This window comes from Rutidosis leptorrhynchoides, chromosome 1 (genome assembly GCF_046630445.1).
Source record: "Rutidosis leptorrhynchoides isolate AG116_Rl617_1_P2 chromosome 1, CSIRO_AGI_Rlap_v1, whole genome shotgun sequence".
Classification (NCBI taxonomy): domain Eukaryota; kingdom Viridiplantae; phylum Streptophyta; class Magnoliopsida; order Asterales; family Asteraceae; genus Rutidosis; species Rutidosis leptorrhynchoides.
Window position 1 is genome coordinate 370,129,931 of NC_092333.1, and position 13,974 is coordinate 370,143,904.

Genomic DNA, 13,974 nt, shown 5'->3' on the forward strand with positions numbered 1-13,974 from the left:
GATTTACGTTCTGGATATCACCAAATGTGGGTGAAAGAGGATGACATTTCGAAGACTGCTTTTAGGACGCGTTATGGTCATTACGAGTTTATGGTTATGCCGCTTAGATTGACTAACGTACCAGCTGTGTTCATGGACCTCATGAACTGAGTGTGTGGGCCATATCTTGACAAGTTTGTCATTATTTTCATCGATGACATACTTATTTACTCGAAGAATGATCAAGAGCACGAAGAACATTTGAGAAAAGTGGTAGAGTTACTGAGAAAAGAAAAACTGTACGTTAAGTTTTTAAAGTGTGCATTTTGGTTGGAAGAAGTTCAATTCCTTGGTCATATAGTGAACCAAGAAGGTATTCAGATGGATCCAGCAAATATTGAAACCGTTGAAAAGTGGAAAACCCCGAAAACTCCGAAATACATATGCCAATTTTTAAGGCTAGCTGGTTATTACAGGAGACTCATCCAAGATTTTTCCAAAATAGCAAAACCCTTGGCTGCATTAACGCATAAAGGGAGGAAATTTGAATGGAAGGATTAACAAGAAAAAGCGTTTCAATTGTTGAAGAAAATGTTAACTACGGCACCTATATTGTCATTACCTGAAGGGAATGATGATTTTGTGATATATTGTGATGCCTCAAAGCAAGGTCTCGGTTGTGTATTAATGCAACGAACGAAAGTAATTGCTTATGCATCTAGACAATTGAAGATTCACGAGCAGAATTATACGACGCATGATTTGGAATTAGGCGCGGTTGTTTTTGCATTAAAGACTTGAAGGCACTACTTATATGGGGTCAAAAGTATTATATATACCGATCACAAAAGTCTTCAACACATATTTAATAAGAGACAACTGAACATGAGGCAGCGCAGATGGATTGAATTGTTGAATGATTACGACTTTGAGATTCGTTATCACCCGGGAAAGGCAAATTTGGTAGCCGACGCCTTAAGCAGAAAGGACAGCGAACCCATTCGAGTGAAAGCTATGAATATAATGATTCACACTAACCTTACTACTTAAATAAAGGAGGCGCAACAAGGAGTTTTAAAAGAGGGAAATTTAAAGGATGAAATACCCAAAGGATCGGAGAAGCATCTTAATATTCGAGAAGACGGAACCCGGTATAGGACTGAAAGGATTTGGGTACCAAAATTTGGAGATATGAGAGAAATGGTACTTAGAGAAGCTCATAAAACCAGATACTCAATACATCCTGGAACGGGGAAGATGTACAAGGATCTCAAGAAACATTTTTGGTGGCCGGGTATGAACTAAATACGTAGGAGAATGTTTGACGTGTTCTAAGGTCAAAGCTGAGCATCAGAAACCATCAGGTCTACTTCAACAACCTAAAATCCTGGAATGGAAATGGGAAAACATTACCATGGATTTCATCACTAAATTACCAAGGACTGCATTTGGTTTTGATACTATTTGGGTAATAGTTGATCGTCTCACCAAATCAGCACACTTCCTGCCTATAAGGGAAGATGACAAGATGGAGAAGTTAGCACGACTGTATTTGAAGGAAGTCATCTCCAGACATGGAATACCAATCTCTATTATCTCTGATAGGGATGGCAGATTTATTTCAAGATTCTGGCAGACATTACAGCAAGCATTAGGAACTCGTCTAGACATGAGTACTGCCTATCATCCACAAACTGATGGGCAGAGCGAAAGGACGATACAAACACTTGAAGACATGCTACAAGCATGTGTTATTGATTTCGAAAACAGTTGGGATCGACATCTACCGTTAGCAAAATTTTCCTACAACAACAGCTACCATTCAAACATTGAGATGGCACCGTTTGAAGCACTTTATGGTAGAAAGTGCAGGTCTCCGATTTGTTGGAGTGAAGTGGGGGATAGACAGATTACGGGTCCGGAGATAATACAAGAAACTACCGAGAAGATCATCCAAATTCAACAACGATTGAAAATCGCCCAAAGTCGACAAAAGAGCTACGCTGACATTAAAAGAATAGATATAGAATTTGAAATTGGAGAGATGGTCATGCTTAAGGTTGCACCTTGGAAAGGCGTTGTTCGATTTGGTAAACGAGGGAAATTAAATCCAAGGTATATAGGACCATTCAATATTATTGATCGTGTCGGACCAGTAGCTTACCGACTTGAATTACCACAACAACTCGCGGCTGTACATAACACTTTCCAAGTCTCAAATTTGAAGAAATGTTTTGCTAAAGAAGATCTCACTATTCTATTAGACAAAATCCAAATCAACGATAAACTTCAACTCGTCGAGGAACCCGTCGAAATAATGGATCGTGAGGTTAAAAGACTTAAGCAAAACAAGATACCAATTGTTAAAGTTCGATGGAATGCTCGTAGAGGACCCGAGTTCACTTGGTAATGAGAAGATCTGATGAAGAAGAAATACCCGCACTTATTTCCAGAAGATACGTCAACACCTCCAACTTCTTAAAATTTCGGGACGAAATTTATTTAACGGGTAGGTATTGTAGTGACCCGAACTTTTCCATGTTTATATATATTAAATGAAATTATTATTTACATGATTAAGTGTTTCCAACATGTTAAGCAATCAAACTTGTTAAGACTTGATTAATTGAAATAGGTTTCATATAGACAATTGACCACCCAAGTTGACCGGTGATTCACGAACGTTAAAACTTGTAAAAACTATATGATGACATATATATGATTATATATATAGTTAACATGATATTATGATAAGTAAGTATCTCATTAGGTATTTTAACAATCAGTTATATACATAAAATTGAGTTTATTGAATTAAGAAACTCGAAACGATATATATAACGATTATCGTTATAACAACGTCTTACTAAATACATATGAATCATATTAAGATATTGATACACTATGTTTAATCATGATAAATGATAAGTAAACATTTCATTAAGTATATTAACAATGAACTACATATGTAAAAACAAGACTACTAACTTAATGATTTCGAAACGAGACATATATGTAACGATTATCGTTGTAACAACATTTAACTGTATATATATCATACTAAGATATATTATTATATCATAATATCATGATAATGTAATAATTTAAAATCTCTTTAGATATAATAAATAATGGGTTAACAACATTTAACAAGATCGTTAACCTAAAGGTTTCAAAACAACATTTACATGTAACGATTAACGATGACTTAACGACTCAGTTAAAATGTATATACATGAAGTGTTTTAATATGTATTCATACAATTTTGAAAGACTTCAAGACACTTATCAAAATACTTCTACTTAACAAAAATGCTTACAATTACATCCTCGTTCAGTTTCATCAACAATTCTACTCGTATGCATCCGTATTCGTACTCGTACAATACACAGCTTTTAGATGTATGTATTATTGGTATATACACTCCAATGATCAGCTCTTAGAAGCCCATTTGAGTCACCTAACACATGTGGGAACCATCATTTGGCAACTAGCATGAAATATCTGATAAAATTACAAAAATATTAGTAATCATTCATGACTTATTTACATGTAAACAAAATTACACATCCTTTATATCTAATCCATATACCAACGACCAAAAACACCTACAAACACTTTCATTCTTCAATTTTCTTCATCAAATTGATCTCTTTCAAGTTCTATCTTCAAGTTCTAAGTGTTCTTCATAAATTATTTAAGTTCTAGTTTCATAAAATCAAGAATACTTCCAAGTTTGCTAGCTTACTTCCAATCTTGTAAAGTGATCATCCAACCTCAAGAAATCTTTCTTATTTATAGTAATATATCTTTCTAATACAAGGTAATACTCATACTCAAACTTTGATTCAATTTCTATAACTATAACAATCTTATTTCGAGTGGAAATCTTACTTGAACTTGTTTTCATGTCATGATTCTGCTTCAAGAACTTTCAAGCCATCCAAGGATTCTTTGAAGCTAGATCTATTGTTCTCATTTCTAGTAGGTTTATCCACAAAACTTGAGGTAGTAATTATGTTCATAACATCATTCGATTCATATATATAAAACTACCTTATTCGAAGGTTTAAAATTGAAATCACTAGAACATAGTTTAGTTAATTCTAAACTTGTTCGCAAACAAAAGTTAACCCTTCTAACTTGACTTTTGAAATTAACTAAACACATGTTCAATATCTATATTATATGCTAACTTAATGATTTAAAACCTGAAAACACAAAAAACACCGTAAAACCGGACATACGCCGTCGTAGTAATACCGCGGTCTGTTTTGGGTTTGATAATTAAAAACTATAATAAACTTTGATTTAAAAGTTGTTCTTCTGGGAAAATTATTTTTCTTATGAACATGAAACTATATCCAAAAATCATGGTTAAACTCAAAGTGGAAGTATGTTTTTCAAAATGGTCATCAAGACGTCGTTCTTTCGACTGAAATGACTACCTCTTACAAAAACTACTTGTAACTTATATTTCTAACTATAAACCTATACTTTTTCTGTTTAGATTCATAAAATAGTGTTCACTATGAAACCATAGCACATTGATTCACTCAAAACGGATTTAAAACGAAGAAGTTATGGGTAAAACAAGATTGGATATTTTTTGATTGTTGTAGCTACGGGAAATATTGTAACAATTCTATACAAATCATATCCTAGCTAACTTATATTGTATTATACATGTATTCTAATATATTATGTAATCTTGAGATACCATATACACGTATGAAAATGTTTTGACATATCATATCGACCCATGTATATATATTATTTGGAACAACCATAGACACTCTATATGCAGTAATGTTTGAGTTAGCTATACAGGGTTTATGTTGATTCCAAAAATATATATACTTTGAGTTGTGATCTAGCCTGAGACGTGTATACACTGGGTCGTGGATTGATTCAAGATAATATATATCAATTTATTTCTGTACATCTAACTATGGACAACTAGTTGTAGGTTACTAACGAGGACAGCTGACTTAATAAACTTAAAACATCAAAATGTATTAAAAATGTTGTAAATATATTTTGAACATACTTTGATATATATATATATATATATATATATATATATATATATATATATATATATATATATATATATATATATATATATATATATATATATATATATATATATATATATATATGTATGTATATATTTGTTATAAGTTCGTGAATCGACAAGTGGCCAAGTGTTACTCCCGGCGAAGTAAAAATCTGTGAAAGTGAGTTATAGGTCCACTTTTAAAATCTAATATTTTGGGATGAGAATACATGCAGTTTTATAAATGTTTTATGAAATAGACATAAGTAAATGAAACTACATTATATGGGTGAATGATCGAAGCCGAATATGCCCCCTTTTGCTTGGTAACCTAAGAATTAGTAAACCGATCTACTAATTGATGTGAATCCTAAAGATAGATCTATTGGGCCTAACGAACCCCATCCAAAGTACCGGATGCTTTAGTACTTCGAATTCATTTTTATCATGTCCTAATTGATGTGAATGCTTTAGTACTAATTGATGTGAATGCTTTAGTACCGGATGCTTTAGTACTAATTGATGTGAATGCTTTAGTACCGGATGCTTTAGTACTTCGGTTAAACCTATAACTCACCAACATTTTTGTTGGCATTTTAAGCATGTTTATTCTCAGGTGATTATTAAGAGCTTCCGCTGTTGCATACTAAAATATGGACAAGATTTGGAGTCCATGCTTGTATGATATTATGTAAAACTGCATTCAAGAAACTTATTTTTGATGTAATATATTCATATTGTAAACCATTATGTAATGGTCGTGTGTAAATGGTATATTTTAGATTATCATTATTTGATAATCTACGTAATGCTTTTTAAACCTTTATCGATAAAATAAAGGTTATGGTTGTTTTAAAAATGAATGCAGTCTTTGAAAAACGTCTCATATAGAGGTCAAAACCTCGTGAAGAAATCAATTAATATGGAACGTTTATAATCAATATGAACGGGACATTTCAACTAAAACTTGCTCAATCCCTCAAATCGGGAAAAACTCAACCAATCTCGCACCGAGATATCAATCCCTTAGCGTACCCTTACCAAGTACAATGCTAATAATAACCAAGTCCCAACACAAGGTCAACAACCAAACGATGAAGACCGAACGAAATGAATCCTTACAGATACACTTACCACCTAACATCCCTTGTAGTGCGCAATAAGACCAATACGCAACTATCGTAACAACCTAAGCAAACGGCTAAAACCGATAGCGCCCAAAACGACTATGGCAACGCTAATCCCAAGGTGTACAAAATCGACTATTGTCACACCTGTAACAACATGTGAGCGAAACACGGCTATCGCATCACTAAACGTACATCATGGTCCTCATGACCCCACCATTGGCGTATAAAACAACCAATAGTTCTCAATACTAACCACATGAAGGCTGGCCAAAACTACACATGCCTTAGTGAATCCGCACCACACTCGACTCACCACCTCCACCTCAACAACAATCAGGATTGGCCGAACTACACACGCCTTAGTAAATCCGAACTACATGAGAGTCACTATCCCAACAGAATGATCGCATCCACACGTGTCATTGTGAATCCAAAATACACATGACTCACTTCCCAAATCTCAACACAGGAATGGTACTCCCATTCCCCATCGGTACTCGCATTTCCCGATAACATTATACCATACCGATATATACACACTATATACACAAAAAATTATATATACTCCCTCTGTTAGTATAATATATATATATATATATATATATATATATATATATATATATATATATGTATATATATATATATATATATGTATATATATATATATATATATGTATATATATATATATATATATGTATATATATATATATATATATGTATATAATAGTTTACTTTTATATTAGATTAGTTTAGTTAATGTAATGGTTAATTACGGGTTTTAAAGTCGAAGTTCTGTCCGTGTTACAATACGCGATAAATAATCAATGTAAGCTATGTTCTCCTTTTTAAATTAAAATTAAAGGAAGTGAGTCGTGTGTATTTTGATACACAATGACACGTGTGGATGCGGTCATTCTGTTGGGATAGTGACTGATGTGTGAGCGGAGGGGTACGAAATACTTATTATTTTTACTACAAAATACGATACAAATAACACAGGTTTTAATTTTTTATTTACAGATGGGGTATACCTAAACCTTGCTACAACACTATAGGCAGTGTACCTAATCATAAAGTAGTATAGTTTTTAGTAAGTCCGGTTCGTTCCACAGGGAGATGGCTTATTTCACACTATATTTTAATTAACTATATTTGTACAAAATATATATAATTATATATAATAATATATAAAAGGGGGTTTACCGTTTAATGACCGGTTTGTCGGTTTTATATTTTAAGTCACAATTAAAACCTAATGCAAAATATAAATGACGATAATTTAAGTGCGTAAAATAAATAATAATATAATAATTATGCTTATTTAAACTTCCGTAACCATGATGTTTGACGTTTTGATTATTTATTACCCTGGGTTAATTGTCCTTTGTCCTGGATGTAATTGAAACCTATCTGGGTTTTGCCCATAATAGTTCATCGATCATAATTATAAAATTCTCGGCAAATTTAACCTTATACCCGAAGTCAAATATTCCAACTAATTGGGGATTCGAACTGTAACAAGGTCTTAATACTTTGCTTAATGAATACACCAGGTTATCGACTGTGTGTAATCCAAGGTTTTAATACTTTGTTAACAATTACACCAATTACCCTTGAATGTAATCCACCCCTGTTTTAATGAGTCCACTAACTATTAATCCATCCCCGTGTCCGGTCAAATGAACAATAATTCGTACTTATAAATATCCCGCCCATCGTGTCTGATTAAGCGTATGTGGTTATATATAGATACGTCAAATCATAACCTTTATATTAAATTAACGAGGTATTGTTAATTTAATATAAATCCCATTAATAGCCCATAGTCTAATTTCCACAAGTGTCGTTCTTTTGTCCAAACCCCAATTATGGTACAAAGCCCAATAACTGAAATGTCCCGTTCTTATTGATTAAAAACGTTCCATATTAATTGATTTCGTTGCGAGGTTTTGACCTCTATATGAGACGTTTTTCAAAGACTGCATTCATTTTTAAAACAAACCATAACCTTTATTTCATAAATAAAGGTTTAAAAAGCTTTACGTAGATTATCAAATAATGATAATCTAAAATATCCTGTTTACACACGACCATTACATAATGGTTTACAATACAAATATGTTACATCGAAATCAGTTTCTTGAATGCAGTTTTTACACAATATCATACAAACATGGACTCCAAATCTTGTCCTTATTTTAGTATGCAACAGCGGAAGCTCTTAATATTCACCTAAGAATAAACATGCTTTAAACGTCAAAAAAAATGTTGGTGAGTTATAGGTTTAACCTATATATATCAAATCGCAACAATAGACCACAAGATTTCATATTTCAATACACATCCCATACATAGAGATAAAAATCATTCATATGGTGAACACCTGGTAACCGACATTAACAAGATGCATATATAAGAATATCCCCATCATTCCGGGACACCCTTCGGATATGATATAAATTTCGAAGTACTAAAGCATCCGGTACTTTGGATGGGGTTTGTTAGGCCCAATAGATCTATCTTTAGGATTCGCGTGAATTAGGGTGTCTGTTCCCTAATTCTTAGATTACCAGACTTAATAAAAAGGGGCATATTCGATTTCGATAATTCAACCATAGAATGTAGTGTCACGTACTTGTGTCTATTTTGTAAATCATTTATAAAACCTGCATGTATTCTCATCCCAAAAATATTAGATTTTAAAAGTGGGACTATAACTCACTTTCACAGATTTTTACTTCGTCGGGAAGTAAGACTTGGCCACTGGTTGATTCACGAACCTATAACAATATATACATATATATCAAAGTATGTTCAAAATATATTTACAACACTTTTAATATATTTTGATGTTTTAAGTTTATTAAGTCAGCTGTCCTCGTTAGTAACCTACAACTAGTTGTCCACAGTTAGATGTACAGAAACAAATCGATAAATATTATCTTGAATCAATCCACGACCCAGTGTATACGAATCTCAGTATTGATCACAACTCAAACTATATATATTTTGGAATCAACCTCAACCCTGTATAGCTAACTCCAACATTCACAAATAGAGTGTCTATGGTTGTTCCGAAATATATATAGATGTGTCGACATGATAGGTCGAAACATTGTATACGTGTCTATGGTATCTCAAGATTACATAATATACAATACAAGTTGATTAAGTTATGGTTGGAATAGATTTGTTACCAATTTTCACGTAGCTAAAATGAGAAAAATTATCCAATCTTGTTTTACCCATAACTTCTTCATTTTAAATCCGTTTTGAGTGAATCAAATTGCTATGGTTTAATATTGAACTCTATTTTATGAATCTAAACATAAAAGTATAGGTTTATAGTCGGAAAAATAAGTTACAAGTCATTTTTGTAAAGGTAGTCATTTCAGTCGAAAGAACGACGTCTAGATGACCATTTTAGAAAACATACTTCCACTTTGAGTTTAACCATAATTTTTGGATATAGTTTCATGTTCATAATAAAAATCATTTTCTCAGAATAACAACTTTTAAATCAAAGTTTATCATAGTTTTTAATTAACTAACCCAAAACAGCCCGCGGTGTTACTACGACGGCGTAAATCCGGTTTTACGGTGTTTTTCGTGTTTCCAGGTTTTAAATCATTAAGTTAGCATATCATATAGATATATAACATGTGTTTAGTTGATTTTAAAAGTCAAGTTAGAAGGATTAACTTTTGTTTGCGAACAAGTTTAGAATTAACTAAACTATGTTCTAGTGATTACAAGTTTAAACCTTCGAATAAGAGAGCTTTATATGTATGAATCGAATGATGTTATGAACATCATTACTACCTTAAGTTCCTTGGATAAACCTACTGGAAAAGAGAAAAATTGATCTAGCTTCAACGGATCCTTGGATGGCTCGAAGTTCTTGAAGCAGAATCATGACACGAAAACAAGTTCAAGTAAGATCATCACTTGAAATAAGATTGTTATAGTTATAGAAATTGAACCAAAGTTTGAATATGATTATTAACTTGTATTAGGATGATAACCTACTGTAAGAAACAAAGATTTCTTGAGGTTGGATGATCACCTTACAAGATTGGAAGTGAGCTAGCAAACTTGAAAGTATTCTTGATTTTATGAAACTAGAACTTTTGGAATTTATGAAGAACACTTAGAACTTGAAGATAGAACTTGAGAGAGATCAATTAGATGAAGAAAATTGAAGAATGAAAGTGTTTGTAGGTGTTTTTGGTCGTTGGTGTATGGATTAGATATAAAGGATATGTAATTTTGTTTTCATGTAAATAAGTCATGAATGATTACTCATATTTTTGTAATTTTATGAGATATTTCATGCTAGTTGCCAAATGATGGTTCCCACATGTGTTAGGTGACTCACATGGGCTGCGAAGAGCTGATCATTGGAGTGTATATACCAATAGTACATACATCTAAAAGCTGTGTATTGTACGAGTACGAATACGGGTGCATACGAGTAGAATTGTTGATGAAACTGAACGAGGATGTAATTGTAAGCATTTTTGTTAAGTAGAAGTATTTTGATAAGTGTATTGAAGTCTTTCAAAAGTGTATAAATACATATTAAAACACTACATGTATATACATTTTAACTGAGTCGTTAAGTCATCGTTAGTCGTTACATGTAAGTGTTGTTTTGAAACCTTTAGGTTAACGATCTTGTTAAATGTTGTTAACCCAATGTTTATAATATCAAATGAGATTTTAAATTATTATATTATCATGATATTATCATGTATGAATATCTCTTAATATGATATATATACATTAAATGTCTTTACAATGATAATCGTTACATATATGTCTCGTTTAAAAATCATTAAGTTAGTAGTCTTGTTTTTACATATGTAGTTCATTGTTAATATACTTAATGATATGTTTACTTATCATAGTATCATGTTAACTATATATATATATATCCATATATATGTCATCATATAGTTTTTACAAGTTTTAACGTTCGTGAATCACCGGTCAACTTGGGTGGTCAATTGTCTATATGAAACATATTTCAATTAATCAAGTCTTAACAAGTTTGATTGCTTAACATGTTGGAAATATTTAATCATGTAAATATCAATCTCAATTAATATATATAAACATGGAAAAGTTCGGGTCACTACAGTACCTACCCGTTAAATAAATTTCGTCCCGAAATTTTAAGCTGTTGAAGGTGTTGACGAATCTTCTGGAAATAGATGCGGGTATTTCTTCTTCATCTGATCTTCACGCTCCCAGGTGAACTCGGGTCCTCTACGAGCATTCCATCGAACCTTAACAATTGGTATCTTGTTTTGCTTAAGTCTTTTAACCTCACGATCCATTATTTCAACGGGTTCTTCGATGAATTGAAGTTTTTCGTTGATTTAGATTTCATCTAACGGAATAGTGAGATCTTCTTTAGCAAAACATTTCTTCAAATTCGAGACGTGGAAAGTGTTATGTACAGCCGCGAGTTGTTGAGGTAACTCAAGTCGGTAAGCTACTGGTCCGACATGATAAATAATCTTGAATGGTCCAATATACCTTGGATTTAATTTCCCTCGTTTACCAAATCGAACAACGCCTTTCCAAGGTGAAACTTTAAGCATGACCATCTCTCCAATTTCAAATTCTATATCTTTTCTTTTAATGTCAGCGTAGCTCTTTTGTCGACTTTGGGCGGTTTTCAACCGTTGTTGAATTTGGATGATCTTCTCGGTAGTTTCTTGTATAATCTCCGGACCCGTAATCTGTCTATCCCCCACTTCACTCCAACAAATCGGAGACCTGCACTTTCTACCATAAAGTGCTTCAAACGGCGCCATCTCAATGTTTGAATGGTAGCTGTTGTTGTAGGAAAATTCTGCTAACGGTAGATGTCGATCCCAACTGTTTCCGAAATCAATAACACATGCTCGTAGCATGTCTTCAAGCGTTTGTATTGTCCTTTCGCTCTGCCCATAAGTTTGTTGATGATAGGCAGTACTCATATCTAGACGAGTTCCTAATGCTTGCTGTAATGTCTGCCAGAATCTTGAAATAAATCTGCCATCCCTATCAGAGATAATAGAGATTGGTATTCCATGTCTGGAGATGACTTCCTTCAAATACAGTCGTGCCAACTTCTCCATCTTGTCATCTTCTCTTATTGGCAGGAAGTGTGCTGATTTGGTGAGACGATCAACTATTACCTAAATAGTATCAAAACCACTTGCAGTCCTTGGCAATTTAGTGTTGTTGAAGTAATATTTTCCCATTTCCATTCCGGGATTTCGTGTTGTTGAAGTAGACCTGATGGTTTCTGATGCTCAGCTTTGACCTTAGAACACGTCAAACATTCTCCTACGTATTTAGCAACATCGGCTTTCATACCCGGCCACCAAAAATGTTTCTTGAGATCCTTGTACATCTTCCCCGTTCCAGGATGTATTGAGTATCTGGTTTTATGAGCTTCTCTAAGTACCATTTCTCTCATATCTCCAAATTTTGGTACCCAAATCCTTTCAGCCCTATACCGGGTTCCGTCTTCCCGAATATTAAGATGCTTCTCTGATCCTTTGGGTATTTCATCCTTTAAATTTCTCTCTTTTAAAACTCCTTGTTGCGCCTCCTTTATTTGAGTAGTAATGTTATTATGAATCATTATATTCATAGATTTTACTCGAATGGGTTCTCTGTCCTTCCTGCTCAAGGCATCGGCTACCACATTTGCCTTCCCCGGGTGGTAACGAATCTCAAAGTCGTAATCATTCAACAATTCAATCCACCTACGCTGCCTCATATTCAGTTGTTTCTGATTAAATATGTGTTGAAGACTTTTGTGGTCGGTATATATAATACTTTTGACCCCATATAAGTAGTGCCTCCAAGTCTTTAATGCAAAAACAACCGCGCCTAATTCCAAATCATGCGTCGTATAATTTTGTTCGTGAATCTTCAATTGTCTAGACGCATAAGCAATCACCTTCGTTCGTTGCATTAATACACAACCGAGACCTTGCTTTGATGCGTCACAATAAATCACAAAATCATCATTCCCTTCAGGCAATGACAATATAGGTGCCGTAGTTAGCTTTTTCTTCAATAACTGAAACGCTTTCTCTTGTTCATCATTCCATTCAAATTTCTTTCCTTTATGCGTTAATGCAGTCAAGGGTTTTGCTATTCTGGAAAAGTCTTGGATGAACCTTCTGTAGTAACCAGCTAGTCCTAAAAACTGGCATATGTGTTTCGGAGTTTTTGGGGTTTCCCACTTTTCAACAGTTTCTATCTTTGCCGGATCCACCTTAATACCTTCTTTGTTCACTATGTGACCGAGGAATTAAACTTCTTCCAACCAAAATGCGCACTTTGAAAACTTAGCGTACAATTCTTCCTTCCTCAATACTTCTAACACCTTTCTCAAATGTTCACCGTGTTCTTGGTCATTCTTTGAGTAAATAAGTATGTCATCAATGAAAACAATGACAAACTTGTCAAGGTATGGTCCACACACTCGGTTCATAAGGTCCATGAACACAGCTGGTGCATTAGTTAAACCAAACGGCATGACCATAAACTCGTAATGACCGTAACGTGTTCTGAAAGCAGTCTTTGGAATATCATCTTCTTTCACCCGCATTTGATGATACCCGAAACGTAAGTCAATCTTTGAATAAACAGACGAGCCTTGTAGTTGATCAAATAAGTCATCAATTCTCGGTAGTGGGTAGCGGTTCTTGATGGTAAGTTTGTTCAACTCTCGGTAGTCGATACACAACCTGAATGTACCATCTTTCTTCTTGACAAACAAAACAGGAGCTCC